The sequence below is a fragment of the Balaenoptera acutorostrata genome, chromosome 7 (assembly GCF_949987535.1).
Source record: "Balaenoptera acutorostrata chromosome 7, mBalAcu1.1, whole genome shotgun sequence".
NCBI classification, from domain to species: Eukaryota; Metazoa; Chordata; class Mammalia; order Artiodactyla; family Balaenopteridae; genus Balaenoptera; species Balaenoptera acutorostrata.
In genome coordinates, this window is record NC_080070.1 from 89727451 (window position 1) to 89740891 (window position 13441).

Here is a 13441-nt window from a genome sequence, read left to right on the forward strand (position 1 = left end):
TGTACGGTGTGTCCTGAAACATCTAAAAAACTCAGCTTACAGAGCATAGGGCACTTCCACTCATGGGCGTATAAATTGGGAAAACTAAAAATCAGCAAGACACAGGCATCCCAAAGTTTAGGGCTGCTCTGTTGACAAGAACCTCCACTTCGTTACACCTTAAATATCCCAGGAAAGAGAAAAATGGATACAGAAGTTGAGGTCCTTATGTACAATGGAATATCACTCAGCCATGAAATCAACCTCATAAGGCTGGTAGCAGCATGATGAGTGGATTTAGGTACGACGATTCTAAGTGAAATAAGTCACACAGAAAAAGACACTTATCAGAAGATATCACTTATAGAGGGAATGTAAAAACCGCTACACTTGAACTGACTTACAAAACAGAACAGAGTCACACGTTTAGAAAACACACTATGGCTGCTTAACGGGAAAGGTGAGATGGGGTGATGCATAAAACAAGGGTTTCAAATTAGCTCAGATACCGTTCCATAAACCCAATATGTAATAGACAAGACCTACTCCTTGCTCAGTGAACTGGACTCAACACCCCCTATTCACCGCCCAAGAATATATCTGACTAGTAAGAATCTTAAAACCTATGTATTGATATATCTCTGTAAGTGAGTCTAGTGGGTGTAAAGCAGCATACACACAGCAGTGAAAAGCAGTTAAACCCCATTATAAAAATCAATTACTTTTAAAAACCCGTGAAACAAAGACAGTGACAGAGAGAGAAATTCTTACCAAATTCGTTCAGGGGCTGTGATGCCACCTGGATTGACCATATCTAGACCCACAGCTGATTGAGACACAAGGGTGGACACTCAGGGGCTGAGAGGTTTGGTGAGGTTGGGGGAGCAAACGCAGACCCTTTAAAGGAATACTGCGTGGTACCCATTCCATGGGTCCCAAATCTCCAGGTTCAGGGGCATCTTCCTACATCGAAAACATGCATGAGAAACCCAGAAGATGGTACACCGTGTGATCGGGAAAGGTTTCTAAAACGCTCCTCATTTCTCATCTCCTTGGGCTCGGGTTCGCCATTCCAGCCGCTTTACTAGCAATCTCCCTCCTTGGAGAATCAACACCTTTAACCTCCTGTTCCGTACACGTTGCAATTTGTCCTGAGGATGAACGGGAAGAGGGGGAACCAATGAGAGACTGGCTCTAGGTGTTGGGACAGGCACAGGCCACTCTATTTTCCCATCAGGAAGAAGAATTAACCACAGGCTCAGCCTGCGCCCGGAACCAGAATAGGGCCTGAAGCAATCCTGCGCTTTTGCGGCCAGCTCCCAAGAAAGCGAGTTGAAAAATGGAGCTCAGGGGCACTGCAATTCACAAACCTGCGGAGTTATAAATGATAACTCTCGTCCACAAATATATCGAGGGAAGGCAACGAAGAGGATTTGAAAGCAAGGCAGAATTGCAGGAAACAGATTTCAGGAGGTAGATTCGAATCGCCTTCAAAGCACAGGAAAAGAGGCAAAACCTCCACAATGATGCCCTTGGCCAAAAAGGGCGTATGCGTTTTTTCCTGAGTATATTCAGGAAAAAACGCATACGCCCTTTTTGGCCAACCAAGCAACCTGGAAAGGCAAATCAGCGCTACAAAGAAGTCTCGCTTCCCATCGGTCAAAAGGGCCATGCTGAATAAAGTGTCAAAACCAGAAATGCAGGACAGGCCATGGAGAAACGGGAGCCTTGCTACGCTGATGGGCGGGATGTAAATTGCCAACAGCCACTCTCGAGAAGTGTACGGTGTGTCCTGAAACATCTAAAAAACTCAGCTTACAGAGCATAGGGCACTTCCACTCATGGGCGTATAAATTGGGAAAACTAAAAATCAGCAAGACACAGGCATCCCAAAGTTTAGGGCTGCTCTGTTGACAAGAACCTCCACTTCGTTACACCTTAAATATCCCAGGAAAGAGAAAAATGGATACAGAAGTTGAGGTCCTTATGTACAATGGAATATCACTCAGCCATGAAATCAACCTCATAAGGCTAGTAGCAGCATGATGAGTGGATATAGGTACGACGATTCTAAGTGAAATAAGTCACACAGAAAAAGACACTTATCAGAAGATATCACTTATAGAGGGAATGTAAAAACCGCTACACTTGAACTGACTTACAAAACAGAACAGAGTCACACGTTTAGAAAACACACTATGGCTGCTTAACGGGAAAGGTGAGATGGGGTGATGCATAAAACAAGGGTTTCAAATTAGCTCAGATACCGTTCCGTAAACCCAATATGTAATAGACAAGACCTACTCCTTGCTCAGTGAACTGGACTCAACACCCCCTATTCACCGCCCAAGAATATATCTGACTAGTAAGAATCTTAAAACCTATGTATTGATATCTCTCTGTAAGTGAGTCTAGTGGGTGTAAAGCAGCATACACACAGCAGTGAAAAGCAGTTAAACCCCATTATAAAAATCAATTTCTTTTAAAAACCCGTGAAACAAAGACAGTGAAAGAGAGAGAAATTCTTACCAAATTCGTTCAGGGGCTGTGATGCCACCTGGATTGACCATATCTACACCCACAGCTGATTGAGACACAAGGGTGGACACTCAGGGGCTGAGAGGTTTGGTGAGGTTGGGGGAGCAAACGCACACCCTTTAAAGGAATACTGCGTGGTACCCATTCCATGGGTCCCAAATCTCCAGGTTCAGGGGCATCTTCCTACATCGAAAACATGCATGAGAAACCCAGAAGATGGTACACCGTGTGATCGGGAAAGGTTTCTAAAACGCTCCTCATTTCTCATCTCCTTGTGCTCGGGTTCGCCATTCCAGCCGCTTTACTAAAAATCTCCCTCCTTGGAGAATCAACACCTTTAACCTCCTGTTCCGTACACGTTGCAATTTGTCCTGAGGATGAACGGGAAGAGGGGGAACCAATGGGAGACTGGCTCTAGGTGTTGGGACAGGCACAGGCCACTCTATTTTCCCATCAGGAAGAAGAATTAACCACAGGCTCAGCCTGCGCCCGGAACCAGAATAGGGCCTGAAGCAATCCTGCGCTTTTGCGGCCAACTCCCAAGAAAGCGAGTTGAAAAATGGAGCTCAGGGGCACTGCAATTCACAAACCTGCAGAGTTATAAATGATAACTCTCGTCCACAAATATATCGAGGGAAGGCAACGAAGAGGATTTGAAAGCAAGTCAGAATTGCAGGAAACAGATTTCAGGAGGTAGATTCGAATCGCCTTCAAAGCACAGGAAAAGAGGCAAAACCTCCACAATGATGCCCTTGGCCAAAAAGGGCGTATGCGTTTTTTCCTGAATATATTCAGGAAAAAACGCATACGCCCTTTTTGGCCAACCAAGCAACCTGGAAAGGCAAATCAGCGCTACAAAGAAGTTTCGCCTCCCATCGGTCAAAAGGGCCATGCTGAATAAAGTGTCAAAACCAGAAATGCAGGACAGGCCATGGAGAAACGGGAGCCTTGCTACGCTGATGGGCGGGATGTAAATTGCCAACAGCCACTCTGGAGAAGTGTACGGTGTGTCCTGAAACATCTAAAAAACTCAGCTTACAGAGCATAGGGCACTTCCACTCATGGGCGTATAAACTGGGAAAACTAAAAATCAGCAAGACACAGGCACCCCAAAGTTTAGGGCTGCCCTATTGACAAGAGCCTCCACTTGATTTCACCTTAAATATCCCAGGAAAGAGAAAAATGGATAAAGAAGTTGTGGTCCTTATGTACAATGGAATATCACTCAGCCATGAAATCAACGTGATAAGGCTAGTAGCAGCATGATGAGTGGATTTAGCTACGACGATTCTAAGTGAAATAAGGCACACAGAAAAAGACACTGATCCTAAGATATCACTTTTAGAGGGAATGTAAAAACCGCTACTCTTGAACTGAATTACAAAACAGAACAGAGTCACACGTTTAGAACACAAAATATGGCTGCTTAACGGGAAAGGAGAGGTGTGGTGATGCATAAAACAAGGGTTTGAAATTAGCTCAGATTCCGTTCCATAAACCCAATATGTAATAGACAAGACCTACTCCTTGCTCAGTGAACTGGACTCAACATCCCCTATTCAACGCCGTAGAATATATCTGACTAGTAAGAATCTTAAAACCTATGTATTGATATCTCTCTGTAAGTGAGACATGTGGATGTAAAGCGGCATAAACACAGCAGTGAAAAGCAGCTAAACCCCATTATAAAAATCAATTACTGGGCTTCCCTGGTTGCGCAGTGGTTGAGAATCTGCCTGCTAATGCAGGAAACACGGGTTCGAGCCCTGGTCTGGGAAGATCCCACATGCCGTGGAGCAACTAGGCCCGTGAGCCACAACTACTGAGCCTGCGCGTCTGGAGCCTGTGCTCCGCCACAAGAGAGGCCACAATAGTGAGAGGCCCGCGCACCGTGATGAAGAGTGGCCCCCACTTGCCACAACTGGAGAAAGCCCTAGCACAGAAACGAAGACCCAACATAGCAATCAATCAATCAATCAATCACTAAAGAAATCTTAAAAAAAAAATTAGCTTATATTTTTAAAAAAATCACTTACTTTAAAAAACCCGTGAAACAAAGACAGTGAAAGATAGAGAAATTCTTACAAAATTCGTTCAGGGGCTGTGATGCCACCTGGATTGACCATACCTAGACCCACAGGTGATTGAGACATAACGGTGGACACTCAGGGGCTGAGAGGTTTGGTGAGGTTGGGGGAGCAAACGCAGACCCTTTAAAGGAATATTGCGTGGTACTCATCCCAGGGGTCCCAAATCTCCAGGTTCAAGGGCATCTTCCTACATCGAAAACATGCATGAGAAACCCAGAAGATGGTACACCGTGTGATCGGGAAACGTTTCTAAAACGCACCTCATTTCTCATCTCCTTGTGCTCGGGTTCGCCATTCCAGCCGCTTTACTAGCAATCTCCCTCCTTGGAGAATCAGCACCTTTAACCTCCTGTTCCGTACAGGTTGCAATTTGTCCTGAGGATCAACGGGAAGAGGGGGAACCAATGAGAGACTAGCTCTAGGTGTTGGGACAGGCACAGCTCACTCTATTTTCCCATCAGGAAGAAGAATTAACCACAGGCTCAGCCTGCGCCCGGAACCAGAATAGGGCCTGAAGCAATCCTGCGCTTTTGCGGCCAGCTCCCAAGAAAGCGAGTTGAAAAATGGAGCTCAGGGGCACTGCAATTCACAAACCTGCAGAGTTAAAAATGATAACTCTCGGCCACAAATATTTTGAGGGAAGGCAACGAAGAGGATTTGAAAGCAAGGCAGAATTGCAGGAAACAGATTTCAGGAGGTAGATTCGAATCGCCTTTTAGGCACAGGAAAAGCGGCAAAACCTCGCAATGATTCCCTTGGCCAAAAAGGGCGTATGCGTTTTTTCCTGAATATATTCAGGAAAAAACGCATACGCCCTTTTTGGCCAACCAAGCAACCTGGAAAGGCAAATCAGCGCTACAAAGAAGTCTCGCTTCCCATCGGTCAAAAGGGCCATGCTGAATAAAGTGTCAAAACCAGAAATGCAGGACAGGCCATGGAGAAACGGGAGCCTTGCTACGCTGATGGGCGGGATGTAAATTGCCAACAGCCACTCTGGAGAAGTGTACGGTGTGTCCTGAAACATCTAAAAAACTCAGCTTACAGAGCATAGGGCACTTCCACTCATGGGCGTATAAATTGGGAAAACTAAAAATCAGCAAGACACAGGCACCCCAAAGTTTAGGGCTGCCCTGTTGAGAAGAGCCTCCACTTCATTTCACCTTAAATATCCCAGGAAAGAGAAAAATGGATAAAGAAGTTGTGGTCCTTATGTACAATGGAATATCACTCAGCCATGAAATCAACGTCATAAGGCTAGTAGCAGCATGATGAGTGGATGTAGCTACGACGATTCTAAGTGAAATAAGGCACACAGAAAAAGACACTTATCATAAGATATCACTTATAGAGGGAATGGAAGAACCGCTACACTTGAACTGAATTACAAAACAGAATAGAGTCACACGTTTAGAAAAAACACTATGGCTGCTTAACGGGAAAGGAGAGGTGGGGTGATGCATAAAACAAGGGTTTCAAATTAGCTCAGATACCGTTCCATAAACCCAATATGTAATAGACAAGACCTACTCCTTGCTCAGTGAACTGGACTGAAGACCCCCTATTCACCGCCCAAGAATATATCTGACTAGTAAGAATCTTAAAACCTATGTATTGATATCTCTCTGTAAGTGAGTCTAGTGGGTGTAAAGCGGCATAAACACAGTAGTGAAAAGCAGCTAAACCCCATTATAAAAATCAATTACTTTTAAAAACCCGTGAAACAAAGACAGTGAAAGAGAGAGAAATTCTTACCAAATTCGTTCAGGGGCTGTGATGCCACCTGTATTGACCATATCTAGACCCACAGCTGATTGAGACATAAGGGTGGACACTCTTGGGGCTGACAGGTTTGGTGAGGTTGGGGGAGCAAACGCAGACCCTTTAAAGGAATACTGCGTGGTACCCATCCCATGGGTCCCAAATCTCCAGGTTCAAGGGCATCTTCCTACATCGAAAACATGCATGAGAAACCCAGAAGATGGTACACTGTGTGATCGGGAAAGGTTTCTAAAACGCTCCTCATTTCTCATCTCCTTGTGCTCGGGTTCGCCATTCCAGCCGCTTTACTAGCAATCTCCCTCCTTGGAGAATCAACACCTTTAACCTCCTGTTCCGTACACGTTGCAATTTGTCCTGAGGATGAACGGGAAGAGGGGGAACCAATGAGAGACTGGCTCTAGGTGTTGGGACAGGCAGAGGCCACTGTATTTTCCCATCAGGAAGAAGAATTAACCACAGGCTCAGCCTGCGCCCGGAACCAGAATAGGGCCTGAAGCAATCCTGCGCTTTTGCGGCCTGCTCCCAAGAAAGCGAGTTGAAAAATGGAGCTCAGGGGCACTGCAATTCACAAACCTGCAGAGGTAAAAATGATAACTCTCGTCCACAAATATATCGAGGGAAGGCAACGAAGAGGATTTGAAAGCAAGGCAGAATTGCAGGAAACAGATTTCAGGAGGTAGATTCGAATCGCCTTCAAAGCACAGGAAAAGAGGCAAAACCTCCACAATGATGCCCTTTTTGGCCAACCAAGCAACCTGGAAAGGCAAATCAGCGCTACAAAGAAGTCTCGCCTCCCATCGGTCAAAAGGGCCATGCTGAATAAAGTGTCAAAACCAGAAATGCAGGACAGGCCAAGGAGAAACGGGAGCCTTGCTACGCTGATGGGCGGGATGTAAATTGCCAACAGCCACTCTGGAGAAGTGAACGGTGTGTCCTGAAACATCTAAAAAACTCAGTTTAGAGAGCCTAGGGCACTTCCACTCATGGGCGTATAAATTGGGAAAACTAAAAATCAGCAAGACACAGGCACCCCAAAGTTTAGGGCTGCCCTGTTGACAAGAACCTCCACTTCGTTACACCTTAAATATCCCAGGAAAGAGAAAAATGGATAAAGAAGTTGTGGTCCTTATGTACAATGGAATATCACTCAGCCATGAAATCAACGTCATAAGGCTAGTAGCAGCATGATGAGTGGATGTAGCTATGACGATTCTAAGTGAAATAAGTCACACAGAAAAAGACACTTATCATAAGATATCACTTATAGAGGGAATGGAAGAACCGCTACACTTGAACTGAATTACAAAACAGAATAGAGTCACACGTTTAGAAAACACACTATGGCTGCTTAACGGGAAAGGAGAGGTGGGGTGATGCATAAAACAAGGGTTTCAAATTAGCTCAGATACCGTTCCATAAACCCAATATGTAATAGACAAGACCTACTCCTTGCTCAGTGAACTGGACTCAACACCCCCTATTCACCGCCCAAGAATATATCTGACTAGTAAGAATGTTAAAACCTATGTATTGATATCTCTCTGTAAGTGAGTCAAGTGGGTGTAAAGCGGCAGAAACACAGCAGTGAAAAGCAGCTAAACCCCATTATAAAAATCAAATACTTTAAAATAACCGTGAACAAAGACCGTGAAAGAGAGAGAAATTCTTACCAAATTCGTTCAGGGGCTGTGATGCCACCTGGATTGACCATATCTAGACCCACAGCTGATTGAGACATAAGGATGGACCCTCTTGGGGCTGAGAGGTTTGGTGAGGTTGGGGGAGCAAACGCAGACCCTTTAAAGGAATACTGCGTGGTACCCATCCCATGGGTCCCAAATCTCCAGGTTCAAGGGTATCTTCCTACATCGAAAACATGCATCAGAAACACAGAAGATGGTACACCGTGTGATCGGGAAAGGTTTCTAAAACGCTCCTCATTTCTCATCTCCTTGTGCTCGGGTTCGCCATTCCAGCCGCTTTACTAGCACTCTCCCTCCTTGGAGAATCAGCACCTTTAACCTCCTGTTCCGTACAGGTTGCAATTTGTCCTGAGGATGAACGGGAAGAGGGGGAACCAATGAGAGACTAGCTCTAGGTGTTGGGACAGGCACAGCTCACTCTATTTTCCCATCAGGAAGAAGAATTAACCACAGGCTTAGCCTGCGCCCAGAACCAGAATAGGGCCTGAAGCAATCCTGCGCTTTTGCGGCCAGCTCCCAAGAAAGCGAGTTGAAAAATGGAGCTCAGGGGCACTGCAATTCACAAACCTGCAGAGTTAAAAATGATAACTCTCGGCCACAAATATTTTGAGGGAAGGCAACGAAGAGGATTTGAAAGCAAGGCAGAATTGCAGGAAACAGATTTCAGGAGGTAGATTCGAATCGCCTTTAAAGCACAGGAAAAGCGGCGAAACCTCGACAATGATGCCCTTGGCCAAAAAGGGCGTATGCGTTTTTTCCTGAATATATTCAGGAAAAAACGCATACGCCCTTTTTGGCCAACCAAGCAACCTGGAAAGGCAAATCAGCGCTACAAAGAAGTCTCGCTTCCCATCGGTCAAAAGGGCCATGCTGAATAAAGTGTCAAAACCAGAAATGCAGGACAGGCCATGGAGAAACGGGAGCCTTGCTACGCTGATGGGCGGGATGTAAATTGCCAACAGCCACTCTGGAGAAGTGTACGGTGTGTCCTGAAACATCTAAAAAACTCAGCTTACAGAGCATAGGGCACTTCCACTCATGGGCGTATAAATTGGGAAAACTAAAAATCAGCAAGACACAGGCACCCCAAAGTTTAGGGCTGCCCTGTTGAGAAGAGCCTCCACTTCATTTCACCTTAAATATCCCAGGAAAGAGAAAAATGGATAAAGAAGTTGTGGTCCTTATGTACAATGGAATATCACTCAGCCATGAAATCAACGTGATAAGGCTAGTAGCAGCATGATGAGTGGATTTAGGTAAGACGATTCTAAGTGAAATAAGTCACACAGAAAAAGACACTTATCAGAAGATATCACTTTTAGAGGGAATGGAAGAACCGCTACACTTGAACTGAATTACAAAACAGAATAGAGTCACACGTTTAGAAAACACACGATGGCTGCTTAACGGGAAAGGTGAGATGGGGTGATGCATAAAACAAGGGCTTCAAATTAGCTCAGATACCGTTCCATAAACCCAATATGTAATAGACAAGACCTACTCCTTGCTCAGTGAACTGGACTCAAGACCCCCTATTCACCGCCCAAGAATATATCTGACTAGTAAGAATCTTAAAACCTATGTATTGATATCTCTCTGTAAGTGAGTCTAGTGGGTGTAAAGCGGCATAAACACAGTAGTGAAAAGCAGCTAAACCCCATTATAAAAATCAATTACTTTTAAAACCCCGTGAAACAAAGACAGTGAAAGAGAGAGAAATTCTTACCAAATTCGTTCAGGGGCTGTGATGCCACCTGTATTGACCATATCTAGACCCACAGCTGATTGAGACATAAGGGTGGACACTCTTGGGGCTGACAGGTTTGGTGAGGTTGGGGGAGCAAACGCAGACCCTTTAAAGGAATACTGCGTGGTACCCATCCCATGGGTCCCAAATCTCCAGGTTCAAGGGCATCTTCCTACATCGAAAACATGCATGAGAAACCCAGAAGATGGTACACCGTGTGATCGGGAAAGGTTTCTAAAACGCTCCTCATTTCTCATCTCCTTGTGCTCGGGTTCGCCATTCCAGCCGCTTTACTAGCAATCTCCCTCCTTGGAGAATCAACACCTTTAACCTCCTGTTCCGTACACGTTGCAATTTGTCCTGAGGATGAACGGGAAGAGGGGGAACCAATGAGAGACTGACTCTAGGTGTTGGGACAGGCACAGGCCACTGTATTTTCCCATCAGGAAGAAGAATTAACCACAGGCTCAGCCTGCGCCCGGAACCAGAATAGGGCCTGAAGCAATCCTGCGCTTTTGCGGCCAGCTCCCAAGAAAGCGAGTTGAAAAATGGAGTTCAGGGGCACTGCAATTCACAAACCTGCAGAGTTATAAATGATAACTCTCGTCCACAAATATATCGAGGGAAGGCAACGAAGAGTTTTTGAAAGCAAGTCAGAATTGCAGGAAACAGATTTCAGGAGGTAGATTCGAATCGCCTTCAAAGCACAGGAAAAGAGGCAAAACCTCCACAATGATGCCCTTGGCCAAAAAGGGCGTATGCGTTTTTTCCTGAATATATTCAGGAAAAAACGCATACGCCCTTTTTGGCCAACCAAGCAACCTGGAAAGGCAAATCAGCGCTACAAAGAAGTCTCGCCTCCCATCGGTCAAAAGGGCCATGCTGAATAAAGTGTCAAAACCAGAAATGCAGGACAGGCCAAGGAGAAACGGGAGCCTTGCTACGCTGATGGGCGGGATGTAAATTGCCAACAGCCACTCTGGAGAAGTGTACGGTGTGTCCTGAAACATCTAAAAAACTCAGTTTAGAGAGCATAGGGCACTTCCACTCATGGGCGTATAAATTGGGAAAACTAAAAATCAGCAAGACATAGGCACCCCAAAGTTTAGGGCTGCCCTGTTGACAAGAACCTCCACTTCGTTACACCTTAAATATCCCAGGAAAGAGAAAAATGGATAAAGAAGTTGTGGTCCTTATGTACAATGGAATATCACTCAGCCATGAAATCAACGTCATAAGGCTAGTAGCAGCATGATGAGTGGAAGTAGCTACGACGATTCTAAGTGAAATAAGTCACACAGAAAAAGACACTTATCATAAGATATCACTTATAGAGGGAATGGAAGAACCGCTACACTTGAACTGAATTACAAAACAGAATAGAGTCACACGTTTAGAAAACACACTATGGCTGCTGAACGGGAAAGGAAAGGTGGGGTGATGCATAAAACAAGGGTTTCAAATTAGCTCAGATACCGTTCCATAAACCCAATATGTAATAGACAAGACCTACTCCTTGCTCAGTGAACTGGACTCAACACCCCCTATTCACTGCCCAAGAATATATCTGACTAGTAAGAATGTTAAAACCTATGTATTGATATCTCTCTGTAAGTGAGTCAAGTGGGTGTAAAGCGGCAGAAACACAGCAGTGAAAAGCAGCTAAACCCCATTATAAAAATCAAATACTTTAAAATACCCGTGAACAAAGACCGTGAAAGAGAGAGAAATTCTTACAAAATTCGTTCAGGGGCTGTGATGCCACCTGGATTGACCATATCTAGACCCACAGCTGATTGAGACATAAGGATGGACCCTCTTGGGGCTGAGAGGTTTGGTGAGGTTGGGGGAGCAAACGCAGACCCTTTAAAGGAATACTGCGTGGTACCCATCCCATGGGTCCCAAATCTCCAGGTTCAAGGGTATCTTCCTACATCGAAAACATGCATGAGAAACCCAGAAGATGGTACACCGTGTGATCGGGAAAGGTTTCTAAAACGCTCCTCATTTCTCATCTCCTTGTGCTCGGGTTCGCCATTCCAGCCGCTTTACTAGCACTCTCCCTCCTTGGAGAATCAGCACCTTTAACCTCCTGTTCCGTACAGGGTGCAATTTGTCCTGAGGATGAACGGGAAGAGGGGGAACCAATGAGAGACTAGCTCTAGGTGTTGGGACAGGCACAGCTCACTCTATTTTCCCATCAGGAAGAAGAATTAACCACAGGCTCAGCCTGCGCCCGGAACCAGAATAGGGCCTGAAGCAATCCTGCGCTTTTGCGGCCAGCTCCCAAGAAAGCGAGTTGAAAAATGGAGCTCAGGGGCACTGCAATTCACAAACCTGCAGATGTAAAAATGATAACTCTCGTCCACAAATATATCGAGGGAAGGCAACGAAGAGTACTTGAAAGCAAGGCAGAATTGCAGGAAACAGATTTCAGGAGGTAGATTCGAATCGCCTTTAAAGCACAGGAAAAGCGGCGAAACCTCGACAATGATGCCCTTGGCCAAAAAGGGCGTATGCGTTTTTTCCTGAATATATTCAGGAAAAAACGCATACGCCCTTTTTGGCCAACCAAGCAACCTGGAAAGGCAAATCAGCGCTACAAAGAAGTCTCGCTTCCCATCGGTCAAAAGGGCCATGCTGAATAAAGTGTCAAAACCAGAAATGCAGGACAGGCCATGGAGAAACGGGAGCCTTGCTACGCTGATGGGCGGGATGTAAATTGCCAACAGCCACTCTGGAGAAGTGTACGGTGTGTCCTGAAACATCTAAAAAACTCAGCTTACAGAGCATAGGGCACTTCCACTCATGGGCGTATAAATTGGGAAAACTAAAAATCAGCAAGACACAGGCATCCCAAACTTTAGGGCTGCTCTGTTGACAAGAACCTCCACTTCGTTACACCTTAAATATCCCAGGAAAGAGAAAAATGGATAAAGAAGTTGTGGTCCTTATGTACAATGGAATATCACTCAGCCATGAAATCAACCTCATAAGGCTAGTAGCAGCATGATGAGTGGATTTAGGTACGACGATTCTAAGTGAAATAAGTCACACAGAAAAAGACACTGATCCTAAGATATCACTTATAGAGGGAATGTAAAAACCGCTACACTTGAACTGACTTACAAAACAGAACAGAGTCACACGTTTAGAAAACACACGATGGCTGCTTAACGGGAAAGGTGAGATGGGGTGATGCATAAAACAAGGGCTTCAAATTAGCTCAGATACCGTTCCATAAACCCAATACTTAATAGACAAGACCTACTCCTTGCTCAGTGAACTGGACTCAAGACCCCCTATTCACCGCCCAAGAATATATCTGACTAGTAAGAATCTTAAAACCTATGTATTGATATCTCTCTGTAAGTGAGTCTAGTGGGTGTAAAGCGGCATAAACACAGTAGTGAAAAGCAGCTAAACCCCATTATAAAAATCAATTACTTTTAAAAACCCGTGAAACAAACACAGTGAAAGAGAGAGAAATTCTTACCAAATTCGTTCAGGGGCTGTGATGCCACCTGTATTGACCATATCTAGACCCACAGCTGATTGAGACATAAGGGTGGACACTCTTGGGGCTGACAGGTTTGGTGAGGTTG